We start from the raw sequence: 17,431 nt of genomic DNA on the forward strand, positions 1-17,431 counted from the left end.
TGAGTCACTGTGCTAAGTGTCCTTCTTTCTTGGAAACTATGTAGATGGAAGAAAACTTAATACAGTAAAGGAACTTCCAAAGTCTAATTCTGGAAATTATTTATACTAGAGTCAAGTGTAAAGTCTTAAGAAACCAATATTCACACACAAATAGAATCATTGGTGAAAAAAAACAAAAAACTGATTACAGATTTTTCTTATAAAATGAGTCAGATTGGTTGTTGGCCTTTCATATTCAAATCTTGAATCATATTAGATTCTAGAATGGTATTTCATGTTAATTGTATTTCATGTTTAATTCCAAGAATAAATTAATGGGAAGAGATGTCAGTTTATTTTCTCATGTAGTGTTTCCTGTGCCATCTAATACCATTACCCCTTATTTCTGGCATAGGTTGCTGTTGAAGTTAGGAGCACAATGCTATCAAGACAGTAGGCTTTGTGAAGTCATTTTGAGTAGGCACTTAATTTCCTAAACCATTGTTTCCTGAGGACAATAACTGTACCAATTGCACAGGATTATTGTGAGAATTAAATGAGATAATGGCTGTAAAGTTTTTAGCACAGCGTGTGGCATGTGGTAAATGCCCAATAAATGTTAAATACTTTTATTATAACTGCTGCTACAGTGGGGGTCGAAATAAGCTTTCTTTTTTCACGTAAGGTGGAAAGACTATTGACTTTTATCAAAGGGTTGTTTTTTGTTTGTTTGTTTGTTTTTTTGTGTGTTTTTTGGTGCTAGCTCAGGACTCAGGGTTTTGGCCCTAAGTTTCTTTTGCTTAAGGCTAGTGTTCTATCAGTTGGACCAGAGCTCCACTTCTGGCTTTTGGGGGATAGTTTATTTGAAATAAAAGTCATGGACTTTCCTTCCTGGGCTGGCTTTGAATTGTGCCTCCTAAGGAGGTAGGATTATAGGTGTGAACCACATTTGTCCAGCTACTTTATCAGAATTTCAAAAATCTTTTTTTTCCTCCCCAGAGTTTTCTATAAGGCACATAGTTCATTATGTTTTTATTGGGAGAGGAAATTAGCTGTCACACTAATGTATTTCTTTTCAATCGAATCTTTAGGAAATGTGATGCTGTATATAAAATACCAGCTGCTTTCTCATTATTTCATTTCTTCTTAATTTAACTTAAGGTAAAATCCATCACTTAGTTTTTAAAAGCCTCAGATTTCAGTTAAATTGACATTCTGTTTGATGCTGCTAAGGAGGTTTGCTAGTATTCCCTTCAGCATCAAAGAAGTTAGCCCACTGAACTATATGTAGGTCAGTGTATAGGTGTACATAAAGTTCAATAGTACAGTCTTTGCTTTGTTAACTAGAAATTTGAGCTTACAGATACTGACCTGAAATCCAGTGATCCAGATCACCCCTTTGGTGTTAGCAGCACCGTCCTGTGCAGTTTCCAAACTCTGAGATGGTGTTCTAACATCCAGTGAATGAGTGCGTTCCTGGGGAGTGGTACTGAATACACTGTTGTGAATTCAGTGATAGTTGGAGAACCATATCATTTAAAAAATGTTTCTTTATCCTAATCCTTTTTTCTTTTCTTAACAAGCAACTACATCTGCTTTTAGGTGAGAGGCATAAAAGGATATAATCATTGCGATTATAGCTTAGTACAGTGGCACTTTTTTCTTTTTAAAGCAATATGCTGATTCACATTTTCAAAAATCCATCTCATGGCACTGTTGCCTTTTTATATTTTTTACTATCTGGAGCTAGCTGAACAATTGTAGAACTTGGAGAGACTTGTATTAGACTTGAGCCTGTGGCCCAGTAGTTCATCAGGGAGAAAAACAGTTAAGTCTTTGCTCTAATCAAAGTACAAATGGGAAAGCCCCTTTGTGTATCTTCTTTAAACCTTTTCTGCTACAACTTTAAAATATTTTAAAGAATTTTGTAGTGTCTTTAGATTAGAATAAACTAAATGAAAACTGTTTTCTAGTGTCTACAAAACATGTGTCTGAAGTACCATGTATTACATTTTTATATGTTGCTATATTGAATCTTAATCTGTGCATGATATGCATATTTATAGGTGTATCAGTCAGGCTGTCAATTGCTTTTATTGAATTCAAACTTTAGGAAGCATTTGAAATATTCCAGATATGTTTTAAAGATGGTTGGTATTTTTTAAAGATAACAATTATCTACTGAAATTTGTCAGGAAATACTGTATTGTTTCCAAAGTTGGCTTTGCAAGAGTTCGCCTTTTATTTTGATATCATGCTAATAATTGCTTCTTTGGCTGCTTCTACTTCTTCTGCTTCTTCTTCCTCCTCTTCTTCCTCTTTCCCTCCTCCTCTTCCCCTCCTCTTCCCCTCCTCCTCCTCCTCTCTTAGAAAATCTATAACCTAGTCCCGTTTGTGAGCTTTCTGTTAATGATAAAAATGTTCTCTACATTGTCAGGAATGATAGCTGCTAGATAGTCATGACCATAGAAATATGGGTCATGGAAATATGGGTCTAGGGAGATTGAGGAAGTGAAACTATAATTTAATTTTAATTCAAATAGCCACTTGTATCCATATAAGACCATTCAGATATATCAAAGTATGATAGGTTATTTAAATTATCAGAAAATAAGACATGGAACATAATAAATGTTCCAAACGTGCGTGCGTGTGTGTGTGTGTGTGTGTGTGTTTGTATGCATGCATTGTAAACTTTTTGCTTCCAGTTTTATTTATTTTTTTATTGTAATTAGTAAAAGGGCTACATGATATTTGCCAGATAGAAGGTGCATTAATTCACATACATTGATACCCTTTCACATGTCTTGGTACCCATTACCCTCCCCCCCCACACCCCCCACCCGTCTTGGAAACCAACAATTTTTTTTTTTTTTTTTTGCCAGTTGTGGGCTTGAGCTCAGGGCCTGAGCACTGTCCTTCAACTTTCTCAAGGCTAGAGCTCTACCACTTGAGCCTCAGCACCATTTCTGGCTTTTTTTATGTATGTGGTACCAAGGAATCGAACCCGGGTCTTCGTGCATGCTAGGCAAGCACTTTAACCACTAGGCCAAACTCCCGGCCCCTGCTTCCAGTTTTATTTATAACATTATAAGTACCTATTGTCTTTGGGCCCCAGTGGATTGTGATAGGATATAGATATCGACACACAACTCAGTTATTTGTAGAGTAAATTTTTGCTGTGTTTGAGCCAGTTATTAAAAACAGTCTAGCATTTTAAAGTATAATGGTTTAGTTAAGAAGTTATTTGCAAAAAATTTCTAGTCATATACATTATAGAAAACATTGAATGTATTTGAGGTAAGCATTGTACATCTTGAGTGTTATATCGTTGAATTTTGGTCAGCTAAGTCATGGATAAGATCTTAATTTTTAGGAAAACTTGAGTTTTTATATTACCAATCAATTTTTTGTGCTATATCACATACTACTGAGATGCTGTCTTAAAAATTCTTAATTTTAAAAATCATATTAAGTGAAGTAAGCCAAACTGAAGGAGCATAGGCTCCATGGTTTCCCTTATTTGTAATAATTAGTACACATCTAGGTTTCTCAGAGGATTACAATAGTGCAAAACCTATGTACATATATGGTCATACAGGATGAGACTAAATCAAATGAACTCTACGTAATGGCAACAAGAGGTTTGTATTTGTGATTGTTGTTCTTAATGTATTATGTGAAATTATTTCTTTTCTCTTTTTTCCCACGTATTGTTAATTTCTTGCGGTTACTGTATCTGACACATTGCATATATGTTTATTTTTTAATTTGAAATAGGGAAGGGAAGAGGGAAAACAAGATTATTGGGAGGGATGAGGGGAGGGAAAGGGGGACTAAAGCATGAGAAGGGGTATCAGGGTTTGAGAAGTAATGTACTCATTACCTGATGAATGTAACTGTAACCCCTTTATACATGATCTGGGCCAAAGAAATAAAGAAAAGATTGTTAATTTTATTATGGGACCTCAATTTAAAAATGAAAATGCTAATTTTGTATATTACTGATGGAGGGAAGAGCCTTTTTGGAAACCAGATAATAGTAATCATTATGTTGTAAAAGTTGGGCTTCTATGTGTTTTCATCTGGATGGAAATGTCCCACTTTCTTCTGGGGTCATAAAAATGACTGCAGATAAACCAAGAATTTCCCTTGGGAAGGGATCGAGCTTTTTATTGTACCAAAATTCCAAAGCTGCCCTGTTGAGTGAAATGTTCTGAGATGATGGAAATGTTTTCTGAGTTGTTTGATACTGTAGCCTGTAGCTCCTTGTGGTTAGGAAGCACAGGTAGAAAAATATTGAGGAATTTTAAATTTAAAATTTTGTTACATTGAAATTGTATTTAATTTTAACCAATTTAAACTTAAATAGGCACACTTGCCCAATGATGGCTCTAACTTCTGTTCGCATATTCCTATGGTCATAATTTGATCTAGCAGCACTCTTTAAATGTATGTCCTCTGAAAGGATTTTAAAAAGACTCTTTTCCTGTCTGAATTACTATATTAACACATGTTTGTCTAAATGACAGCATCTGAGTAAAACAGTGTTGTGTGATTGAAATGAGGCACTGCTGGCTTGCAACTCTACTTGTCCCTCCTTAAGGGGTTGGTGAAAGATAGGTTTTCATACTCCAGGTCAGTGCACTGTAGTAAGATAGGGGACGGGTAAAGGCATAGGAAGGAAAGCGCAGCCAAAAGGAGAGGACAGAGAAACGCAAGAAAGCCATTGAGAAGATTCAGGTGGCCTCTTGAAATATCTTGTTCCCATAGGAATTCTTTATGGTCTGTAGGATTTCATCTATCCTGGTGTGAAGACCAAAGAAGGTGGTCCATTATGACTTTAATATTCGCTGTTTACTCAGCCATGTTTTCTAAACAAAGTTGCATACGTTCGAATGAACACCTAGGTCAGTGTTTTGTAAAAAGCTCCTTGGGTAGCTCACAAAAGGACTGCTGCAGAGCATAGCCAAGACAATTTGAGCCTGAAAAACATCTCAGAGCACATTTTACTACCTACTGTCCATGTTCATTGGATTGTTGAGGAGGTTAGCTGGTAGAATTGGTAAAAACTAGACCCAGAAGCTTGAATTAAGTTGAGTTACTGTGTTTACTATCTTTAGAGACTAGATCACAAAGATAGAGTTGGCTGTGAGACGCATGTGTTTTGAACTATTCTCTTTTGACTTATGCAGACACTAGAACTCTCCTAGGTGATGAAACAAGGCTCAAGCACAAACAATACTTTCCTGTTACTGAGACAGGGTCTGTTCCTTCACATCACTGAATTAAGTGTTTACAAATGTGTTTTGTTTAAAGTGATGGCTCTCAGATGTTTTTGTTTGGGAATCCTTACGGTCTTAGATGCTGAGAACCTCAAAAAGGTTTGGTTTATGACAGTGTTATTTATCTCATCAAAAATTTAGAAATTAATCTGTCAACATGAATGGTGTGTTTTATAAATACAAATAAACCATTTTTCCAGCCAAAACCTAGAGAGGAGAGGGTGTTATTTTATGTTTTTTTTTTTAAATGACTAATGTCTAGCTTATTAGAAGCCAGCTAGACCCTGTATGTACTGTTTCAATATGTTATTGGGTGAACTATGTGAAAGTAATCAGCCCTTGCATAGATATATAATTATAAAAAGAAGTGTTTTAAATATCTATTCAAATAATTGTTGATAAGCTTAGATACCGTACCAAAATTCCACCATTGGATTTTTGTCACTTGGAATATGGGAGTGGAAGCTATTCTAATTAAAATTTAAATACTTACCATTGATAAAATAGATTAAGTGTTACAGAATCCATTTAGCTGTAACATTCATTAATCTCTCTTTCTTTTTTCTTTTCTTTTTTTTTGACAGTCCTGGGGCTTGAACTTGAGGCCTGGACACTGTTCTTGAGCTTTCTAGTACTTGAGCCACAGTACCACTTCTGGCTTTTTGTGTGTATATTGTAGCAAGGAATTGAATCAAGGGCTTCCTTCATGCTAAACCAATGCTCTACCATTAGGCCACACTCATGGCCCACATTTATTTATCTTGAAATGTTTAGCTTATTGAAATAAGTCTTCCACGTTTTGCTTTATCTTTATTTAAGTGGAAAAGTTGTATGTCTACGGTTATGATGGGCACACACTTTGACAAATGAGTTATTCAGCAGTGCTACCTGAATGTCATGGGCTGCATTCCTACTAAGAAATCCAATGTGTCACCACTGACATGTGATGTGGCCACCATTGGGTAACCTGTTGAATACCTGGACTGGATATGGCTTATGACTGTATGGAGTAAACCAGTGTCTCTAGCTACATGAACTTCAAGAAGAAAAAGTTAAAAGCCATCTAGAATTTGAACTTTTCACTAATTCTGAATGCACTTTTTCTTAACTAGTTAGAATTTTTTAAAAGATGTTTGATTAGCATACATTAGTTTTACGGGGGAGGGAGTGTTCATTGTGACATTTTTATACCTGCATACAATGTACTCCTTCAGCCTTGCTCTATCATGTTCTCTTATCCCTTACTCCTTAACAATTTAAACTGGTTTCATTGTTCTATTTTCATAGATGAATGTAAGGTATTTCAACCATGTTCGCCCTCAGACACCCTCTCCATTCACTTTCCTCCCTCCTGTTACCATCCACTCCCAGGTGATATGTATATTAATATGCAAAATATTTCACCCTACCCCTGGGCCTGGATGGTATCCTTTGTGCCTGGGCTGGCTTTGAACCTTCATCCTCAGATCTTAGCCTCCTGAGTAGCTAGGATTACAGGCATGAGCCACCATACTCAGCTTCCAATGTAGTATTTTAATAATATTTTAATGAGCCTTTGAAATGTTTAAATTTTTTTCTATTGACAGTATATTTCATCTTTTGATATTCTATAAGTCTTTGAGATCTGATGTGATTTTGTAGCACTTCTCATTTGAACTGATCACTTTCTAAGATCTGCTCCAAGGACAGCATGGAGTAGAAGACAGTTGTGAGATAATGAGTCTTCAGTGGAAATAGTGGCTATGTGGTGGGTGGAGAGAGAGTTGTGGCTTAAATTTGGACATGATGAGAATTGTGTTTCTAGTGTGTTTACTGGGCAGGTTGCACCCTCACACTTCCTTAGAGGAATTCAGGAGAACACAAAGTCTTGTTTTCAGGAAGAGTGGTAGTAAGCTGATGCCTTATGTTTGAGGTTTAGTTGGGACAATGGGCTTTGTGGGTATGGAACTTGGTGGGGGGGGGCTTTATGGTCTTAAGGCCTATAAGATGGAATTGAAGCTCTGTAAACTCAGCACAGCCCCCAGGACTGTTTGTCCTATCCTGTTCCTGCCTTGCTCTGCTAAAGGCCTTTGTTCTTAGGCTATTACTTCCCAGCCTTACCAGGAGATGGGCTATGGAGGAAAAGAAGCAGTAGATGCGGGTCATAATTATCAAATGCCTTACCCATCCATCCGAAATTACAGGAATGTTTTAGTTAAGAAGTCATTTGATTCCGTGTCCCCTGCCCTTTTTCTTATAGTGTTGCGGATTTAACTCAGATGGGCTCCACTACTGGGCTATACCCCAAATTTATTTTTTAAATACATATGCTGTAATCAATCACAAGCCATGCTTTCAATTTAAAAAAAATATGACTGTTGTCATTTAATATTGCCAGAAAGAGTATTTATTTTTGACTATAAACAGTATTTTATGTGTGCACAGCTTCCAATTGTCATTCATTTAGAGTATGGGGCCTGCATAGTGTAGCTGCCTATGCTGCCTATGGCCTCTCTTCCTTAGGGCACTAAATGAGCTCCACCCTATCCATAATGCTGACTAATCCGTCAGCAGTGGTATGCAGTGTTGAAACTGCAATAGAGAGGGACAAATGAAGACTAGTGTAGAAGTTGATGTGCCACTTCACTAATTGCCAGGCCAAAATGAAGGCCATGCGTCAGGTAGGTAAAAGGGGTGGTAAGGAGCACAGAACTCTGTGCTTTCCATCAGGAGGAGGGTGTCTTCACTTGCATGTGCATTTATTTGCTTAGCCAAAGATGTAAGGACTGTGCTGGCTGTACAGCTACTGTAAGATATGAATGAATGGGGGCACATGCAAGTGCCCTTTCCAAAAGGGTGGAGAGCATGGGAGCAGCTGTCGGGCACAGAGTAGGGTGGAGATGTAAATTGATGTCCCCATTTGAAGGCTTGGTGGTGAGGTTTTGATATTCCACTCACCAACTCAAGCACACAGTGTGTGTCAGTCCCTGCATCAGGTGCTAGAGGTGTCTGTCATATTGCACTCTGCTGTCCTGCAGGGCTCTGAGTCTAGATGACTAGAGGACATAATAAGTGGTCAGGCAATTGATAAATGTTACTTGTCCTTGTGAGGGCACAAGTCTCTAGCTGCAGAGACCAAGGAAGAAGCCCTCAGAAAGAAATTATGCTGTAGTGGAATTTTGAAGTTTGAATAGGAGAAAGTGGGAGAGGGCATTCAAGACTAGAGGAATGATAGGAGGTTAACCTCTAAATTAGGAAAAAGCAAAGTATCTTTGTGTGCCTATAGTTGTTGGGCATGATGAGGGACTAGTATGGTAAAGAGGCAGGCCATAGGCTGGCAAGGTCAGCATAGACAAAGCCTAGCCGATGGAGACTATGAGGCTTTCAATTTAAGTGTAGTTGGGAAGGATTCTGCAGTAGACTGCAGAAAATAATAGGCAGAGCTGGACAGCAGTGGCTCACACCTGCAATCAATCCTAGCTACCCAGGAGGCTGAGATCTGAGGATTGCAATTCAAAGCCAGCCCTGGTCAGAAAGTCCACTTAATCACCAAAGAGCAAGAAGCGGTAGAGTGCTAGCCTTGAGCAGAAGAGCTCAGGGACCAAGTCGAAGCCCCGAGCTCAAGGTCCAAGACCAGCACTAAATAATCCAAAAACAAACCATACTCAGTTTAAATTTAAATAGATCTCTATGAGGTGATTTGGAATGTATATTGAAGGCAATCGGAGATGAAGTCAGGTGAGATGAGCTAGGAGACCTTGGGGAACAATTTAGTAGAGTCATTTTTGTGAACCATTCATAGGAGAGGAAGGGAAGAAGTAAATGTACTGTCTATTTTCAGGACTCCTGTGGGAAAGGGGCTGAGGAGCAGGCTTAAGAGTATAGGAAGGTCTATTCGAGGCTCCAGGAATACCAGACACAATCTAAAAGGTAGGGTGGAAGGTTAGATACCTGAGAACTGGTCTGGCAAGAGGTAAATTAAAAAGTAGGCTGATAGATCAATTTGGGGGAGATAACTATTATTCCCCGAGGCAGACTTCTTTTAAAAGCAGCTGCTTTAACGGGGTGCTATGGGTTGGGGGTAATTGAAGCAGCCTTTGCCTTGGTTGTGTTTGGTCTCCAGGCCTCCTGGCAGCCTGGTGGTGCATATTCAACACTGGGTGCTCTCTCTTGTGCTGTGAGGAGTTTGGGTGCCTGGATGTTCTCCCCTGTCCCTGGGTACCTCCTTCCCATAGGGTCTCAGAAGGCCTTCTCTATATGAGTGCTGATGCTGCGGCTGGATGACCTCTGTTTTCTCTCTCCTTTCTTTCTCCTCCTCTCTCTGGTTTACTTGTTAATAAATACCTTAACAACATCTTATATTGAGCAGAGACTAATGTTACTGTGACAAAAACCTCATAGAGGCACATGTGAGATGAGATTGTGTATTGTTGAATGTTCTAGAGGTTAACAGGAAAAATAAGTTGTATTTGAAGATGACATTTACATTTCTAATTCTGCATTATCTTATTTAATATTGCTATTATACGCTTTCAAATCAATTTATCTTTTGTTTCTATTTCAAAAACTTTTTTTTTTTGTGCCAGTCCCAGGGCTTGAACTCAGGGCCAGAGAACTGTCCTTGGGTCTTCTCAAGGCCTAGTGCTTTACCACTTGAGCCACAGCACCACTTCCAGCGTTTTTTTATGTATGTGGTACTGAGAAATCGAACCGAGTCTTCATGTATGCTAGACAAGCAAGCACTCTACCACTAGGCCAAACTCCCAGTCCTATTTCAAAAGCTTTTAAAAAATATTCCCCTCTGAAGCTGTCTTCATATTCTTTTCCCCTACCTTACAAATGGTTCCTTCATCAATATTCCCCTCTGAAGCTGTCTTCTATTCTTTTCCCCTACCTTACAAATGGTTCCTTCATCTTCTAGACATGTGAGAATCATTGTTATTGGAGTAGGGCTGAAAGCAGAGACCCTTAGAGGGTCTTGAATTAGGAAAGACTTTAGAGTTTAGCTCATCCACCTTCATCTTAGATGAGGAGCTTTATACATCTTGAATTACCTAAGCTGGATTAGTTATGGTCAAAAGCCAAGCTTCACATTACATCTTCGGAGCTCATTCTCCTATTCTTTGAATAACTTGTCTAAAAGGAGGAGGAATATCCCCAACTAGGAATCTAACACTATCTGTCTAGTGCCAGCCTCCAGCAACATATGAGGCTGGTGCCATTCTGGCCATGCCTGGTCAGATCTACCTCTCTCCCTGTTTGTTTGGCTCTTGCTAGTTAGAGGTGAATCTGTCTGCATATAGTGTCATGTGGGCCAGCTGTCCCTGGAGATGTTAGTGAGTGTCACAGAGCCTCAGAAGTTGTTCCCCCTGTAATATCTGTTTACATTTCTTTATTTGCTGTAGCAAAATACAGTAAGTAGCAAATCTTTAGATTCTTGAAGTAGAGAATTGGTTACTGTTAAAGCAGATAGTAAATGAGGGAGCTACAAAACTTAAAACAACTGTGAGTGTTTTTAAACTGTCAAGTAAGCACTCTTTCCTCCTTTGTTTAGAGTTTCCTTGTTTAAACTTCATACATAATCTTTAAAAACACTTCCTTTTAATTTGAACAGTTACATTCTTCCTATTCATCCTTCTAAATTGTTTTTTACATGGGAATATAGGAATGTATCTGAGGCAGAGATAAAGATATTCTTCCTTTAGTCACCCTAGGTAATATCTTTTCAAAACAAGCATCCTTTCTTAATATAAACAAGTTAACACAGAACAGATTACTCAACTATATACCCTTAAGTAATAATATCTTTTCAAGTACACTCAGTGTTCCAGTATTTTCAAATCAACCCAAATACCTATGAACTCTAAAGACATATGCTGAAAGGATGCCAGCAATAAGGCAGACTAAATCACACAGCATTTAAACTCCAGCAGTGTAGTTCAGAGGGTACTGCTGTTTTATAACCGTATTTAAAAATCTGTTTCTCTTCTACTCCCTCAAACTGAGTTCAGAGATATAATGGACCCCATTATAGGTAAAAGGTCTGTGACTCAGCCATCGAGCTACTCAAACTCTTGGCTGTTTTAATTGCCACCATTAAAGCTTTAGCACTTTTATCTCATAAAAATAGATATCATTGATGTAAAATGTGAGCCTGTTGAAGATACATGTGTACCTCTGCCCTTATAGTTAGCTAATCAGCCATTTGAGTTTGAAGTTAGTTAGATTTTATGCAGATGGGAACATGACATAGATCACACATTGTTCGGCTACTCATTTAATTAAGAAGGAATTTCAGTAGTAATATGTCGGCAACTAGTTAGACCATCTTCTACAAAGAGTTTATTTTAGATTTGCCTTGCATCTTTAATTGGTGGGACTGTAGAAGATTTTTCTTAAGCTCTTCCTCTCTATCTCCATGTCTCTGTCTCTGTCTCTGTCTCTGTCTCTGTCTCTGTCCCTTCCCTCCCCTCCCCTCCCCTCCCCTCCCCTCCCCTCCCCTTCCCCGTGTTGTTTCGTTTCATTTCTTGCAAGTCCTAGGGCTTGAACTCAGGGCCTGAGCACTGTCCTTGAGCTTTTCAAGGCTAGGGCTCTACCACTTGAACCACAGGACTACTTTCCAGCTTTATCTTTGTGTGTGGTACCTAGGAATTGAACCCAGGTCTTTGTGCATGCTAAGCAAGCACTCTACCACTAGGCAACACTCCTGGCCCTCTTCTCTCTTTTTTTTTTTTTTTATTAACATATATTAGTTGTACAAGGACACTTCATTGTGATATTTCCATACATGTGTACAATACAACCTGATCAATTTCATCCCCTCTGTCCCTCTCTCTCATCTTCCCTCTCCACTTATGAAAACAATTTCAACAGGTTTCACTGTTCTATTTTCATATATGCAAATGAAATACTATCAACCATATTCACCCTCACTCACTTTCTTTGTTAGCCTTATTCCCCTTCACTTGTACCTGCTACCTAATGGAGCCTGTTTTACCTCCCTTCTTTCATTCTTCCCCCCTCCCCCACCCCAGTTTATATTAAATTGTTTAAAGGAGTGTCACCATCATATTTCATACATATATAGTATTATAATTCAGTCAGATTAACCTCTGGTCTCTCTCCCCTCCCTTAGCTTCTGGTAAGTTTCCTTATGTCCTCTTTATGTAAAGACACAGTGTATTGTGGTGTTATTCATCCTCCATTGTTCTGTTTCCCACACAGTCCCACCATTACAATCATTTTTATATATGTATATATGTGTGAATGTATTTATGTGTTAAATATAAATAATAGTAAAATATATTTTGTATTTGATATACATACACTTAAATGTATATAAATATGTACACAAATGTATATGTGCCTGTGTGAATATATGACATATGTATGTTTATATATATGTGTGTGTGTGTGTGTGTGTGTGTGTGTGTGTGTGTGTGTGTGTGCGCGTGTCTGTGTCCTTAGGTTTAGAGTCCACAATGAGTGAAAACAGGTAGTATTTGGCTTTGCTTATCTTTATTTGCTTATCTTATCTTTATTCAACATACCAAGCCCTCCCTCCTTTCCTTCCTCCCTCCCTCCCTTCCTCTCTTTTTCTCTCTCTTTTTCTCTTTGCAAGTACTGGGACCTTGAACTGCAGTGCCTTGCTCTCTTGCTCAGCTTTTTCACTCATATCTGATGATCTATCACTGTGTCACAGGTGCACTTTAGCTTTGGGGTGTTTAATTGGAGATAGGAATTTCACACTTTCCTGTTTGGGCTAATTTGAACTTCAGTCTTTACATTTCAGCCTCTTGAGTAGCTAGGATATCCGATTTGTGCCACTAGTGCCTGGCTTCCAAAGACCTGTCTTGAACTCAAGAAGATAGTGTTTTTTTCTGGTTCTACTATTATGATTTCAGTGATTCAGGGGGTGCACACACACAGATTGCAGTTCTGTCCCTTTTTGGGGCCCATTATTAATATTTTAATACGGTAAATAGAGGTGTTTCTCTGTCTGCAGACAAAAATACAAGATTTGCAGCAGGGAAAAATTCAAGGTGTGGAGGAAAAAACCAAGAGTACAAGGAGAACTAAATATTAAAATGTGAAAAGCAGGTTTATTTGAGAAGTGCTTCATTGTGCTAGCCTGGGAGTCATTCATATTGATGTGTATAAATGTGGTGGACATGTCTTCAAAGAGAAATGAATTCAGCCTATCCCTTTGCACACACATTTATTTTTGTTGTAAAAATGGCATATACTTGATGGGGCATTTTGTTAGATTCCTCTGTTCTAGTGTTGTAATTGTGGAGTCGTATTCAGATAAGAAAAAAAATCTGCAAAAAATAGAGACTCAAATCCAGACAGTTCTAAAACTATAAAATCTACCCCCACAAAACATTGTGAGCTAATGTACATAGAGCCACGCTTTCTTGCCCAGCTGTGTAGATTCAATTATAATAATTTTCTCAGTTGCATAACATTGCTGTTTGTTTATTACTGCGTTATTAGTCAGTGAATGAACCTCCCTATTTTTGACCCCTCAGCAGTGTTTATAAAATACTTAATTGCTTTGGTATCTTCTGTTTTGTGTGTAATTCCAGCTGGAAGGAGTCATGGGGATATAGATCTCTTTAAGTGATAAACTAACTTCCTAATGTATAATAAACCTTTAAAAATAAGTAGCAGGAGTCTTTCTTACTGTTTATTGTGCAGTTTTGTAGACTTTTTTTTTAACTTGAAAATAGTTTTTTTTGTGCTGTGCCAATTTAAGTGGTAGATAACTAACATGGTGTGCTTTAAGTTCTTGCTGTCTAGCTTGTGATGTCACTGGCTTCTTCCTGTATGAGGACGCCTGAGTCCCGTTGATACTGTACGCTCCACACTGTGCTTTCCTCTTCTTTGTTCTTCCTCTTCTTTGGTGAACTTAGCAGGATTGTGTGAGCAACAGTGATTAGGTGTTTGGCAGAGTGGTTGAGAACCTGGCTTTGCACTGAGCTTACCTGGTTTGACTCCCACCTCTTGTTACAAGCTTGCTTGCTTATTTATCTGTTTATTATTTGTGATTTACATGAAATTTTAACCCCCTTTTAATGTCTCAGTTTTTCTCATGTAGAATGGAGTCAGGTTTATAAAGCCGTGAAGAACAATATGCAGCACAGAGCTGCCCAGTGCTCTAGCAGCAGCAGCAGCAGCATTTTTATAGATGGGAGGCAGACTTGTTTGTGGAAGGACAAACAAACAAAAAAATTCAGATTAGAGTTAGGAGGATATTAAAGTCAGTACTTAGTTTATGTATCATGTTATTACACACTTGGAGGCTTAAAGCCATATCTGTTTCCTCTATCAGAGTTTTGGTGGATCAGGGTTTGGGACATGGTTCAGTGGGATCCACTGCTTAGGGCCTTTTTGAGCGGCAGTCAAGTACATCAGGACTGAATTTTCACATGGAGTCTTGACTGGGAAGACATTCATTTCCAGGTCCATGCAGGTTGGCAACAAAGTTTGCTTCCTGGGCTGTATGATAGGCCATTTCCAGGGATTGTTGGCTATCAACCAGGCTCACATTCAGTTCCAGAAGATTGCCTATAGTTCTTACTTCTGGTTTCTTTTTTGCTGTGATTGCTGACTTATTCAAAACCATTAATAGAAATAGTCTTCTTCCCACTGGTAAGCTTCTCTTAATAAAGTCAGACCTGCCTGGGATAAAAAAAAATTTTTTTTCTAGTAACTCCCAGACCAGTGATTCGGCATCTTGATCTCACCTATGAAATACTCTCACCTGTGCCAAATTCTCTTGGCTTTAGGTCCTCCACACTTATAGGAGATAATGGAGCCATTTTAGAATTCTGCCTCTCACGAGATGTAAGTTTTTATAGAACTGAAGTAGTCTATCATTAAGCATTTATTGCAGACTAAATTTGGTAGACTGTCAGTCTCTGAATCCTGGAGAACTTGCGTAGAGTATATAAATTAACTTTATCACTGAACACCTTATACATTGATTTTTTTCCCCCTTCAAAGATTATTCTTCTGCCAATTCTGTACAACCCACTGGGATTGTTCAGTTAACAATACACTTAATATTTAACAGATAAATACCTTGTATCAGTCTTTGGAAATTGGCTTTTTAAATTCACAAGAATAGTTATTTTTAATGTTGATCTTTTTAAAGTAATAGATGCATGTTGGTGGCTCATACCTGTAATCCTAGCTACTCAAGAAGCTGAATCTGAGGATTGCAGTTCAGAGCCAGCCCAGACACAAAAGTCTGTGAGACTCTTATCTCCAACTAACCAGCAGAAAACCACAAGTGGTGCTGTGGCTCAAGTAATGGAGCATTAGCCTTGAGCTAAAGAGCTGAGGGACAACTCCCAGGCCCAAAGTTCAAGCCCCATGAAAGATCCCCCCACCAAAAAAAGTAATGGATGCAAACATAGTATACATTGCTTTTCTAGAGCCAAAACCCTACATTTTGCCTTTCCAGTTTAAAGAACACACTTGCTGTCTATGATCACAGTGATAATAAAATGCCATGTTAAGTATGTTCAATAAAAACAAGTTAATTTTACTGTCTGAGATTAGTGCTGTGGTGAGCAGGACCTGGTTTATATAGACTCATTCATGGATAGTTAATAAACGCACAAAGTATACTATACTATATACAGGTTGGTGAAGAAAAGAAAGAATGAAAAGGAAGAGATCACTTAGTTTAGTTCTTGAAGTATCTTGAACACATTATGTTTGCCATTGTTGCTGCTAGCTAGTAATCAGTGTCCAATAAAAGATGAACTACCTAAGGAGCTTAGAAATCCAGAACAAGTAGGCAAAAACTTGACTAATTTGCATTCTTGTAATGGCTCATATTTTAGTTTGCTTATGGTAAGTTTTAGGCACCTTAGTTGTAGCTCTTATAGGAAAGGAAATGACACAGGAAGACTCTGGATATTTGTCATTACTAATGTAGATGTTGAAGTGTGTCAGAATTGTTATTTTAGTTTTTCCCATTTTTGTCCCTTGCTTGGTAATATAGTGAGTGTTCTGTTGGGCTCTCTGCATTTCTCTTTCTTCTATTTCAAGTAGGAAAGTAGATTTAAGATTAGGAAATCTGGTTTCCTTCATACCATTTTTGGAAAGCTAACACATGTGAAAACACAACAAATCTCAAATAATAAACAACTAAGCTAATTTTTAGAAGCTTTTGTGGAGCTATGGAGACAAATCAAAAGCTGTTCTGTTTAGCATTAGTTTTACCTCTTTGCCCTACAATGTCTGACAAACAGGCTATCTTTAACTCTGTGGTCCCTGAATGCCAGTCTATAACTGTGTTGGATGCTTTTGATAAGGAAGAGCAATTGGTCTATTATGAGGCTAGAGAAAAGAATTGCCATCCACAAAATACAGCAGAGTGAATGAAGATGTATATCAACTGAGGAACATTTTCCTTTTTTTTTTTTTTTAATTTTTATTTTGCCTGGTCCTGGGGCATGAACTCTGGGCCTAGGTACTGTCCGTTAGTCTGTTTGTGTTCAAGGCTAATGCTCTACCACTTCGAACCATAGCTCCACTTTCAGTTTTGGAGTGGTTAATTGAAGATAAGACTCCCTTTGACTTCTCTGCCCAGACTCCTAAAATCTCGGCCTTCTAAGTATCTGGGATTGTAGGTGTGAGCCACCAATTCCCAGCTGGGGAGCATTTTCAAGGCATGGCAGGAATGGGCCTATCATTTTCTGGCTTTTAAAGGCTTGTAGCAGTCCCTGGAACTGTTTGAAGACTTGAAGCCTTAAAGACTTGGTAGAGTGTCAGAGAGTTTGGCTGGTTTGGGTGAGTTTTTAAGACAGGGTAGGGGTGGGCCTATCCTTTTCTGGTCTTTGAAGCAGTCCCTACGACAAGGTTGGTTATGGTATTGATGGAATTGAACTAGATTCTCATCAAATAGAGACTTAGAGAATCGTGCTGGATAGGGTAAGCTGGGAAGCACAATCAGAATGCCAATTCTGACCTACATTTTAAATTTTTGGCAGAAAGATAGTGATGTTCAAAACCTTTAGTTTATGATTAACTTTCAGCTGTCTCCCCCTCTTTCCCTCTCTCCCTGTCTCCCCATCTCCCCACCCCCCCCCCTTTGCAGGTTGTCCCTCCCTTTCCTGTCTTTGCAGGTCCTGGGGCTTGAGTCCAGGGCACTGTCCTTGAGCTTTCTCAAG

The 17,431-nt window shown here is 38.5% G+C and overlaps 1 protein-coding gene across 4 annotated transcripts in view; it reads left to right on the forward strand.

The window, feature by feature from the left end:
• The window catches only part of Chd7 (chromodomain helicase DNA binding protein 7), a 213,290-nt gene that overhangs the window by 84,872 nt on the left and 110,987 nt on the right, over nucleotides 1-17,431 (forward strand). The gene's annotated exons all lie outside the window — the stretch shown is intronic.

This window comes from Megascapheus bottae, chromosome 9 (genome assembly GCF_031878675.1).
Source record: "Megascapheus bottae isolate mThoBot1 chromosome 9, mThoBot2.hap1, whole genome shotgun sequence".
In the NCBI taxonomy this organism is placed as follows: domain Eukaryota; kingdom Metazoa; phylum Chordata; class Mammalia; order Rodentia; family Geomyidae; genus Megascapheus; species Megascapheus bottae.